This window comes from Stegodyphus dumicola, chromosome 4 (assembly GCF_044657685.1).
Source record: "Stegodyphus dumicola isolate Sdum_Otavi_A_Nest chromosome 4, ASM4465768v1".
NCBI classification, from domain to species: Eukaryota; Metazoa; Arthropoda; class Arachnida; order Araneae; family Eresidae; genus Stegodyphus; species Stegodyphus dumicola.
Window position 1 is genome coordinate 133,321,333 of NC_140771.1, and position 12,198 is coordinate 133,333,530.

Sequence of the window (12,198 nt, forward strand, 5' to 3'; positions counted from 1 at the left end):
TAATCCAAGAGAGGTGTTTTTTTTTTTTTTTTTTTTTTTTTTTTTTTCCATCTTTTATCTCCCTATTCTTGTAATGGTAGTCACCTTCAGTGCTGGGCTCTTTTCCAAAGTTTCTGCTTTGTTAAATCCTTCCGAATTTTAAGGTTCGTGTCTTTTTTCGGATCTCACAGTAAATTAACAGACTAAATTTTAAGAGACTTTTAAAGTTATTAAATAGATGATGAATGAGGAATTGTATTCCCATTTCCAGACGATGCTTAAAGCTGATTTTAGGACATATGTCATTTCTCTAGAATGATGCTGTATTTTGTTTTTAATTGGCTTGACCCTTTTACATGAACTATGTAAATGCGATATCGTTATTTAAAGTAATATAATATTCACTATTCGATGGTGACATTCGTTATTAGTTTAGAAGAGAAAATAATTATTAAAAAAATCCGTTCGTAAAACATACGTAAATAATTTCTTATGTAGAGTACAAACATATAAAAAATAATTTCGTCTGTTGCACACATAGATCGGAATTTGTGTAGAATAGTGAAATTTTGTTCTAATTTAATTTTTTAATTTGTTTATTATTTGTGTCTGTTGATTTTATCTGCAAAGTCTAGTAATATATAAACAAATAATGAAATAGAAGGAAAAGAGGCAAGCATGACTAGGTTTTATTCCCAGTAAAAAGAAAAATTATTTACATAAAATATACCTACTTAAATTTAGAAATTTTAGGATTATTCTGATGATGAAATAATTGTCAGAACTGGAAAGTTAAGAGTTATTTCTTCTTACTTATTACTACCTCTTTGGTATTTAATATTTGAGACGAACATCACGAATTTGTCTTTGCTTAGCCTCGAAGCCTAAGCACAAAAGCATTTAGGAAACATTTGTAATTGACATAACATGGACAAAAAATCGTAAACGTAATATGACGACAAACAAGAAAGTGTGCAAAAGATCCTTTTATTGAACTCAGTTGTTCATAGATGACGCAGTCTTTGTGCTTACAAATCCACCATCCACTTGTGGCGACAAACTAAAGATAATGGTAGGTAACTAAATAAGATAAGCTAATAGTTTAAGACTACACAAATTAATTGAATGTAGCAGGTTGACTCAGAAATCTACAGCGGAGTGTTATAAACTTCGGCGGCAAGAATGCGAAACCGAAAATCAGAATTCAAGCAGCTGGTAGAAACAAAATTGTGCACACTTCAATAGCAAAACGCGTTTTGACTAACTTTTCTACTACTTCATTTTAAATACACCATTTGTAAAGTCATTAATGTTTTTGAATCTGGAGACGTAAAAAATGCGCAGTGCCCTCGCTGGAGCTCGATCCCTGTACCTCTCGAGTACGCGTTGAGCATGCTTCCTTTTACACGAAGAAAAGCCTGCGGAAAGAAAAGAAAAATACCTTATAACCTATATAAGATATACTACAATTTCGCATATAATTTCAGTAAAGTTATTTACATATATGCAGATTTCGTAATAATAGAATGACTATGATGGGGATTTATCTTCTTCACTGTATGCTTGTTATGCCAAGTCACGTAACAAGGATAAGAGGAGGAGATAATTTCTATTGTTGGTACAGCCATTTAATGAAGTTTGTTAGCCGACAGCTGAAAGAAACAAAAGTATTCTGGAAGTAAAAGCTTTAGAATTCTGAAATTTCCGATTTTTCATTTAAGGTTGAGAATAAATTACTTAGTGGTCACTTGAACACATTGTAAGTTCCTGATATAAATGCCAGTCTAAAATATAATATTTAGCTGAAAATGCGTTTAAATTACAAAGCATAAGCAATAGAAATTTCGGTACTTTTCCATATTGCCGGCGCAGGCGATAAAGTCACCAAAAATGGTACAACCGATGCCAAACGGAATATTCCTCGTTGGTAAGCTTTTACGCCTCATTTTCAAAACAAATCGCAGATATTTCTTATAAGATGATTCTTTCTTTCAATACTGGCATACAATGACATAGCAGTTTTACAAGATAACTCAATTTTATGCCCCAAGGCCATTCGTGGTAATTAAATCAATTAGGAGGCAATCACACCGCTCACCCGAAGGCGAAAATATAGAAAAGTCAAAGTCAAGGGTTAAATTCATCCATTATAATGAGAATGCATTTAGCGAAGTAAAGCACCGCCGTTTCACATAATTTCTGAGTAAGCTATTCTTACGAAGGGAAATAATTCTTGTATTTTATATTAAGATTTAACTTAAAATTAATGTAGATAATTACTAAGAGAATTAGATTTTTGTAGCGTAGTTTACGTGAGATGAGATCACTTGGGGGCACGTGATATGAACCGGCGAATCAGGATATTGTACCATGAAAGCATAGTAAATTCTTAAATTAATGTCTTTTTACAAATTTTTTGTCTTTTTACAAAATTTTAAATGATATTAAAATATTTATGCCTTCAAAACAAAAAAGTCTTAGAACTAAGATTTGTTAACATTTTTTATGTGTATACTGAGTTGCTGTCGCCAATAACGTCTACTTGGCGAGATTTGCTCCGGCGAAACGGAAACGTACCGAAATTTCTTGTAGCTACCAACGTTTAGACTTCAGAAAGAAAATAAATGTTAATCTCAGTTTTTCTCTTTACGTTATCATTATTATATATTTTGATGAATATTCGGCAAGTGAAATCTAAAATTTAGTTAAAATTTCATTTTTTATAAATGTTTAGAAAAGTGTTTTGACCCGTCAGCAGAACCAAATTTAAGTATAAGCTGCACATACTATAGCTTGGGGTCCTCCACTTTCTTGGGGTGCCCCAAAAAATTTAAATATAATATAAATAATATTAAAATATAGTATAAGAGACTTATAAAGGGCCTCATAGCTCAAATAGCTTAGGGCCTTATCGGGTCTAAATGTGGCTCTGCTCGTCAGCTGCTTTCGGGTTGAGCATTCGGGTTGAGCATGCAGTTTGAGTTTGACATTCTGTTATAAGATATCGATAGCTAAATTCTGAACTTAAATTTTTCATTATTACTTGCGTTAAAAATAGAACCCAATAGCAATGATGAAATTTTATGCCATATGGATTGCAGTCCTCTTCGTTTTTTAATTCTATTAAAATACTAACTTTTTTTCAAACAGTCGATGCTTCTGGATACTTAATATGTGTCTATTTATACAATTTTGTTTTCAAAACTGAATGAAAAACCCACAGATATAGCAGCAAAAGCAAACATCAGGCACCATATATATGGCTAAAACAAACTGATTTTTTTTAGTCCAGTTGAGTTGCATTTTAGTTTTATTTAATGCTAAATTTTGAAATTTGCTTATTGGGAACAGTTGTTTGATCTTTTTTAAACAAAACCTTTCTAAGATTTAAGACTATAAGCTATTCTAAAGGAAATTTAAAGCAGTTTAAAAGCAAAATGTTTTTAAAGCAAATAATCAAATTTTTAAAGTTACAATAAATTCCAATTTCGTTCCTATCAACTTCGTTTAAAAAACGTAGTCTTATGAGTGTACAAACAATCAAGTGGAGCTGTCATACAAACTCTGAACGTTGTACTGGAAATGAAAGCAAAACAAGGAAAAAAGAGGAATATTTGCTGTTGTTATTCATATTTTACAATTTTTTTATTATTCAGCGAGTTATTCGACCTATCAGAAATTGACAGATCGGCCATGCACATACACCAAACTACTTTAAGTGAGGTAAATTCCAGTTTTCTTTCTTTTTTTTCTTTTTTTAAGTGAAGGTTTGCATTTGAATCATATCACTTTTATAAACTGTAATTTTGTAACTAGCCGACCTCTCGGTGCTCACTTTGATGCAAATTTCGATTACGATTGACAGTACATAGCATGCTCGGGTCTTTCTCTGATATATCCAAGCAATTTTATTTCACAGTTGGACGCTAATCTGCAGCTAATACGGAGTTTCATCGTCACGTACATGATTTGAATATTTTTTTTTTAAATCTCTCATTGATTACCAAAATAATTTGTCTCGATTCATTCTGATACCGCCTTTAACTGGTATGTCAACATACACAGAAAAAATCAATCTAATTCTGTAAGGAAATGAATGTTCTTTATTCTGCATTTTATGGCTCGATTCCGACCATTCCCCCCTCCATATGCATGACTTTAGGGCTACTGGAGGTCGCCGTACAGGTCAATTAAAACAGGTTGGTGAGGTCCTTGCTGACAGGGATTGGCGACAAATCCTAGCTGGCACGAGGAACAACAATTACGTAAATCATGAATGTCGTAACTATCTGAAGTAGCGCTAAATGGAGTTTGCTAATGTATAGAAATAACATATATGATCTTATAATTCATATCAAGACCGAAAAATCATAAACTCTCACCCAAAGGCAACAAGCCGTAAAGTGAAAACATGTGATTATAGTGTTTAATAATAAGCAAATCCAATAATGAGGGATGATGCATATATAACATGTTTGTTTAACAAAAAATAATAATAAAATATTTAATGCATTAAAAATGGGATCTATCCCTGTAAATAATGTCTTTCTCTTTTGCACACAGCTCAAGCTACGGAATGTGTCTAAGGTTTTTGTCGGGAGACAGCTTTATTTGTTTTTCTACATATTCAGAATTTGTGTATTGCGCCTCGAATAGTAATTACACTCTTACTAAGTACTGTGTTGTATATCCAGTCATTCACGAAATAAAAGTTTAAATATTTTTCTTATTATTTTGATAAAAATTTACACTCGCGTGCCCTTTAATTTTTTGGCGAATGTTTTGAAAGCTAGAATGACGCTAAAAAGCAATGCTTTCAAGGGGGCTACCATAAATTTCCACAACCATACGAGAAACACTGATCAGTTCATTTTGTTTCAAACACGTATCCATACACACTTCTCTACAAAAATTCCTCCAATCTGCTACAGTTTTATTAAAAGTCGATCACGTCATTCATAAGCAGGTTCGTTCTGGCTTCATATACTCACAAACAGGTCAAAGCTAAAATATTATTTTTATTCATCTTACTTTCTTCAAACCATATACACTTCTTTACAGACCTCTTACAAACAGATCTTCCGCATCGTTTTCAGGACAAACCCATAGCCTCCCGATCGATCCTTATGACTCATATCTTGTGTATCTTGTGTATAAATTGCAAATTCATAGCACTAATTAATCTTCATTCATACACCAATCAATAATATTCTTATCCTTTCGCTCTAAATCATATTAAAAATGTGTACTTATTTACTAGACGTACTTGTTCGTAGAGTGACAGAACGACGATCAATTAAGAACAAACCTCAGTCAGCTAACGAAAACAAATAGTCAATTAATGGCGGTTAAAATTAAAAAAATAATAATTATCCCATCCAACAACCGCCAAAGGAGGCCTCGTTTCCCTGTCTTTCCGTGTAATATCTGATGGCGGAGCACGTAATAAATAATGAAAACTTGAAAAACACATAGATCACGTGATAAAAAAGCTGCCATAATATTAGGGAGTCAGCACCGAAAACAAAGCCGATTTAAAGTTACTAGAAAACCGATACCAATGCCGATACTGGATATCAATCGCTTCTGCACTTACTTTTTGAAACTTACTTTTTGAAATAAACGAAGGTTTACAAAATGCATTCGCATATTTTTGAAAGCTTTTGCGGCATTTTTGCTTTGCTATTTTAAATATTCATTTTAGTAAAACGTTTTTCTTACTATCGAGTTGATTTCCAACGCAAAAGGGTATATTTAATTCTATCCCAAACAGATGAGGAATTTTTCTCCTGTCACCCTGGGCTGTTTTCCATATTCTGTCAATAACGTGTAAAAGTCCTATTCTAAACAATCCGAAGACATAATCAGTGCAGAATTGTAAGCTATAGAATCTATAGCTTAGGGCCCCACCTTTCTTGAGGGTCCTCCAAAAAATTAAAATATTGTATAAATACGGTATTAAAATATAGTCTAAAAGACTTACAAAGAGCTCCACATCCCAAATAGCTTAAGTCTAAATCCGGCTTTGGACATAGTAGTTCTTCGCTGTCACAGCACAAGAATTTTCTTCCTAGCGTTGTCCTGGTGGAGTGTAATTTCTTTTACATTATATGTATAAACACGTGAAATTTAAAATCCTCTGACTGGCAAGGCCATGGATATTTAAAATATTTTTGTAATGTCTGTAAGAAAAGATATATACTTGAATATTGAAATGCAATACTATTGAATATTCAAGTATACTGTGTACTGTATTCAAGTATGTGAAGTATACTCCTCCAAAATTGCTCCACATTTTAAATAAACACATTTAATTACATTATATTACATAGTAGAGTTACATCGCAAATACGCGTTACACAGCTCTTCACACTACATTCTCAAAACCCACGCCAACTCTCGCTCAAATCGAAACTTTTCTCACACAGTTGAGGGGTGCAACAACGCCATCTATGGGAGATCTCAACACTCTATAATATTCAAGTATAATTCAATATTCAAGTCTAGTGTAAAATATACTTGAATATTGAATTGCATTCAAGAAATTAAGGAATTATATTAAAATTATAATTAATATTAAATTAATATAATTCTAGGTATTAAGTACCAGTGGTATTTCGGCATTAAAATCAAGAAAATGCCTCTTTTTTTGTGGCAGTTTTCGGAAATTTCGGCTTTATTAGTGAAACCTGGCATCGATGAGAGGATTCATTTTCAAACATGGGAGACCAAACATCATTTTAGTAACACGTAGAATTAATTTTTAGATTTCATTCTTTTGTTCTTAATTTCAGGTTTTGGTAGCATGGAAAACCAACTATAACCGTACTTTATTCATTGAACCTTTCTTTAGACACTTGAAAGCAAGTCTTTCTCGCATTCGAATTGCTTGGTGTTATTTCTGAAAAGAACCTGAATGGTCTTCTTTCAGCTGCTGTACTTCATCATTGTAGCCGAATGCTCTCTTCTATTTTCCTTTTTGCGTGTGTGTGTGTAATTATGGCAAAGCCTCGAGGGCTATCTGCCTAAGGGGAGGGATGCCTTCGTGGAGGACTTTCTAAGGGGAACTGGCTCGTATACACGTTATACTTGGGGAAAACCACGAAAACACCCATGCAGCCAGCCCATACGCGGGATTCGAACCTCGGACCGAACTACCAGTGTTCAGCGACTTTACCGCTCGGCCACTGGTGGGCTGCGCTTTTTTTTTTTTTTTTTTTTTTTTTCTTTATGCATAATATGTGATTTTTAATTACCGTTTATTAACTCTTTTTGCATCATGTCCACAAACTGCTTCTTTGGCCAAGGTGTCAGTGGCTTCATTTTTCACGGGACCTACTTCAGCCTTTAACCATTCTAGGAGAAAGTGTGGAAAATTGCTAGTCTTAGCTAAAATATCTCACAATATTTCAGATTTAGTTACTAAATTCTTTCTAGGTCATGGAAAGCAGAACGTCAATCTATAAAGATTCTTGTTTCTGACATATTCTTGCCAATATTGTAGTTTATTGCTTAAAAAATGACTTGATTGCCAATTAAGAATTTCTCAAAAATCTTAATCTATTACTTAATATTCTCAAAAACAAAAAAACAAAATTCCTAACAAGATGGTTAAAAGCGACGATTAACGGTGATTGAAAACAAGATGATTAAAGTTATTATATATATATATATATATATATATAAGTAGTTACATAGTTATATATTTATATATATATATATATTACATATTAGTTATATATTTATACATATGTTACCGTGAAAGACCGAAATTGAAGAATGTCGACTTTCACCGGAGAATATCAACATTCACCAAATACGTCGGTGAAAGATCGAATATTGTACTACATTCTTGTATATTCGGATCCTCACCGGTGTATGTCGACAATCACAGATATGCTCTGGTGAAAGTCGAAAAGAGAGGTCATAAAGTGCCATAATAGTTTAAGTAGTTGCAATAAATAAGATTTGAATCACATAATTTAGTAAGTTTTTTATTACTGTTATTTTATTTTCTCATTTAGAACGTACTGTATAATTAAGTAAGTTTTTAACTTCTATTATTTTAAGTATAAGTGTTAAGTCAGAAATAAGAGTATTTGGAAAATATTTCGGACATACACCAAAAGACTATGTGAATGTTGACATTCACCGGTAAAAGTCGACATTCTCCAGATTTCGGTGTTTCACCGTAACATATGTTTATATAACATAGTTATATATTTACATATATATTTATATTATATATAAAATTTTAATTATCGAGAGATATTTACTCATCTTCCCTTGACGTCTGGAATTTAATGTCTAGGGAAAAATGGATACACTAATCTAACTGACATTCTAACTTAAAGATTTAATGGAGATACCCACAGTTTTTATACACTATGAAAATGGAGACAGGAACATGAATATTTACAGGAAAATTGTCACAATAAAGAAAAATAAAAATTTAAAAAAAAATTTCTTTCATTTTAGTAACATCATTCACCTCTTCTTGCGTATCTTCTGTTGTCACTGCGCCTTTGTCTGCTTCTATTGTCATGGCACAGTTTCATCCAATGGCGTGCAGCGCTATCCGTCGTGAAAGACGACATTCCACACATGCTCGTCCATCCTGATAGCATGTGTTTTTGCGTGATTGGAAAAAATGTGATCATCGTCTGGGATGTGTAAAATAAAAAAAAAACGCTGAGAAAAAGAAAATTTTAAGTTTCAAACAGAAATGGCTTGATAAGGCACTGGATACGTCGGTGTATTCAGTTTTCCGTAAAAACCCAACCTTTTGTTCCGCTGGTGTAATGATTTATTTATACTAAATTCACACGAATAACTTCTTTGTCATAATTGTCAATCATCAGTATTAACCAAAGATTTTAGTTATAAATTTAAGCCGTAAAGAAGGGCTGAAACGCCAATATATAAACTGAATAAAGCAGTCTTATGTAACACACACACACACACACACACACACACAAAAAAAAAAAAAGCATTAACGATTAACTTTATAAAATGGCTTCGCTAAATCTAAGTTTTGGTACTAAATCAATCGAAAGAAATACTGAGAAATACTTAATCTGATAAAACTAAAAGCAAATATATTTATTGATTTATATTTGAATCACATCAAATGTGCAGTGACTTTTCAGTATGAATATCGTTGACCACCAGCAAACAAATCTAAGACATTAAATTTAGTTTCAGACTAGAACTCAAAGAACTGATTATCGGCAGTTCAATAACAGCAAAATCAGAATCGTTTCCATTCCCTCGTACCCAATCACCTTAGTTCAAGAAGACTAGTGTACCATGCGACGCTTCAGGCAATGCGAAAACGCAACCACACCATCCATCCGTCTTTGACGGAATAGCGCCGTCGATGTGTCAGGTGACATTCCTCGATTTGCAAAGTATTTAAAAAAAGATCGTAGGTAAGATTATCGATGCGTAACATTCAAAATTGGTCACGCTGCATTGAAGATTATTATCACTCTTTAAGTAACTTTTGCCATCCTTCCCTGTTTCATTGTGAATTCCTCAAGAAAAAATGATCTTGGCGTTCAGTCAGAGAGGCTTTGGCCACTTTCTAAAGTTTGCAGAATACGATATGTGTTTTTGCTGACAAAAGAAATTATTTCATGATAAATTCATTTTGACCAATAATTTAAAAAACTGCATTTCGTATACATTCCTACATAGATCTGCGAAGATTCAGAATGCAAATTTTAGCAATGTTTCGGGTGAATATTTCCTGGAACCATGGTAATGGATCGCGATTTGTATTCGCTGCACGATGTAATATTATTATTCAGATAATCGGTTTGAAGTGCTCCAGGATATCTTCTTGCAGTGGAATACCGGCGAAGTACATCTCAATTATTGATGAAGCATACCTCATCCACATTTTAGTAAGCTGCAGTTTGCCTCATGTACGCTGCAGCAACTTCGAAATGCTTCTGTTGAAAATATTATGCTATACTACTAGTATTTAATGAAATTATGAAAAAAAAATAAAATTTAATCATATACGCTAATTATGTAAAGAAAAAAATTTAAATTATTTTACTTAACTGCATTAGCTATAAGATACGATTAACACAGTTTAATTCTTTCTTTCCAAAAGATTTTAGGATTTTAATCGAAATTCTTAAGGACGTTAACCTGTAATCACATGAGTTGGAATAAAACCTTTAGCAGCTGGAGAGAATTTCGAACGAACACTCGTAATCTAGTACCTCTCTAGCTATGAATAAATCTTTTAAGGTCATTTTCTAAATGGTGTAAATATAATGTTTCAGGATAACTTTCTTACCTGCTTTTTCACGGAGGAAATATAATCGAGTAGGTCGCCCAGTCGATATGGTGGTCAGGAAAGCTGACTGCGATGTCGAAGGGCCTGGGTTCGAATCCCGGGGGAGGCATGGTTGTAACTGTCCGTCCTCTTCATAGGAAAGGCGATAGTGGCTCACCTATTGGGTGCCTCCATAATAAAGAAACCACCCCATCCGGCCTTGTATAGATTAATGGACTGGGTTACATTTGTATTTGTTCACAATCTGCCATTGGAAAATATATATATATATAATCGAGTAGAACAATTTTACCCTATGCGCAGTATACTTCAGTAAAGTATTAAATGCGGTAAGTTTACACAGTTTGTTTTCAAAACAAACTGTACACATTAAAATAAGTATTTGTCTATATTATAAATGTGATGATTTGGGATTGCAGAAACACAATTCTTCACCGTTTTCTATACTAATGTTCAATTTATACACTCATATTTCATTTCACCTCATTCTCAAAATAATTATAATTCAAAATTCTTAAGGATGGTTCAAAATTAAAATAATTGTTACATTAAATTTCAATAAATTCTCTAATTGAAATGTTTGAAATTTTTTTCAAAATTTGTAACCAAATTTATTAATTCCATCAATTTTTATAAAAATAGCGTAAAGTGTTCAAATTTCAAAAAGCATTAATTGTTATTAATTTCCTATTCTACAAATCAGTTTTAGTGGCACTAATGAATAAATAAACAGAATAAATGACAAAATTAAAATTGTGAAGCTTTAAAATAGAAGCACTGAATGTAAAATTTAAAAGCCATTCTTCTACACTGGTGAAATAAATTAAGAGAATTTTTATATTTGATCTACGATCTCCAGAACTACTGGACAGATTTTAATAAAATTTGGAGTGAACATAGGTTGATATAATACAAACAAAATAAACATTCAACAATTATAATAGACACACATGTTCGTGTGTAACACTCATGGGAGTCTGAAGGTATGAAACAGCGGTTGCAGAAGACACAAAAGAAATGGGTTAATAGGGGGTATGGTCCCCTTTTACAGCAATACAGGCCTCGCAGCGTGATGTCATACATAAGGCACTTTATAAGTGCCTGTGGCAACTGGTCTTAATCATTCAGCAACGCTGTTTTCAGTTCCTGAATGGTTTTCGGAGGGGGGTTGCGAGTTGTGATTGTCTTCCTCAGAGCGTCCTAGATATGCTCTATAGGGTTGAGGTCTGGAGACCTGGCTGGCCAATCCATCCGGCAAATATCCTCTCGAGAAATTCGTCGACCAGAAGAGCTCAATGTGACCTCACGTTATCGTTCTATAAGATAAACTCGGGGCCCACTGCACCCCGGAAAAGGCGAACATAGGGCTCCAAGATCTCATTCCCTATACCTCATACCACAGAGCACCTGTGAAAAACGTGGAGAGGTATGCGGCCACCTAGCATGATGCCTTCCCAGACCATTACACCGCCACCACCATAATTGTTGATTTCGTGGACATTGGATGGTAAGTAACGTGTCCGTGGTTCTCTCCATATAAAAGTACGGCGAAATTAGGTGTTTAGGCTAAAACAGGACTTATCGGTGAACAGAACGGTCGCCCATAGCTCCGTACTCCAATCTCTATGCTGCCTGCACCATGCTAATCGGACTCTTCTGTCCGTAGACGTGAGGAGAACGCAAACAGCCGGTCTTCTGATTGAACAAGCTCTGTGTTTACTGCAGCACCTACAGTACAACCAGCATATGGCATCAATTACAACAATAACAAGTGCTCTCCCTGTTTCCTGTTTCCATTTCAGAAATGAGTCGCAACACTAAAGTTTTGATTAAAAACAAATATTCGCAGTAAGAAAGAAGAAAAAAAAAAGTAAGAAAGAGAAAAAAGGGAAGAAATAGAAAGCATA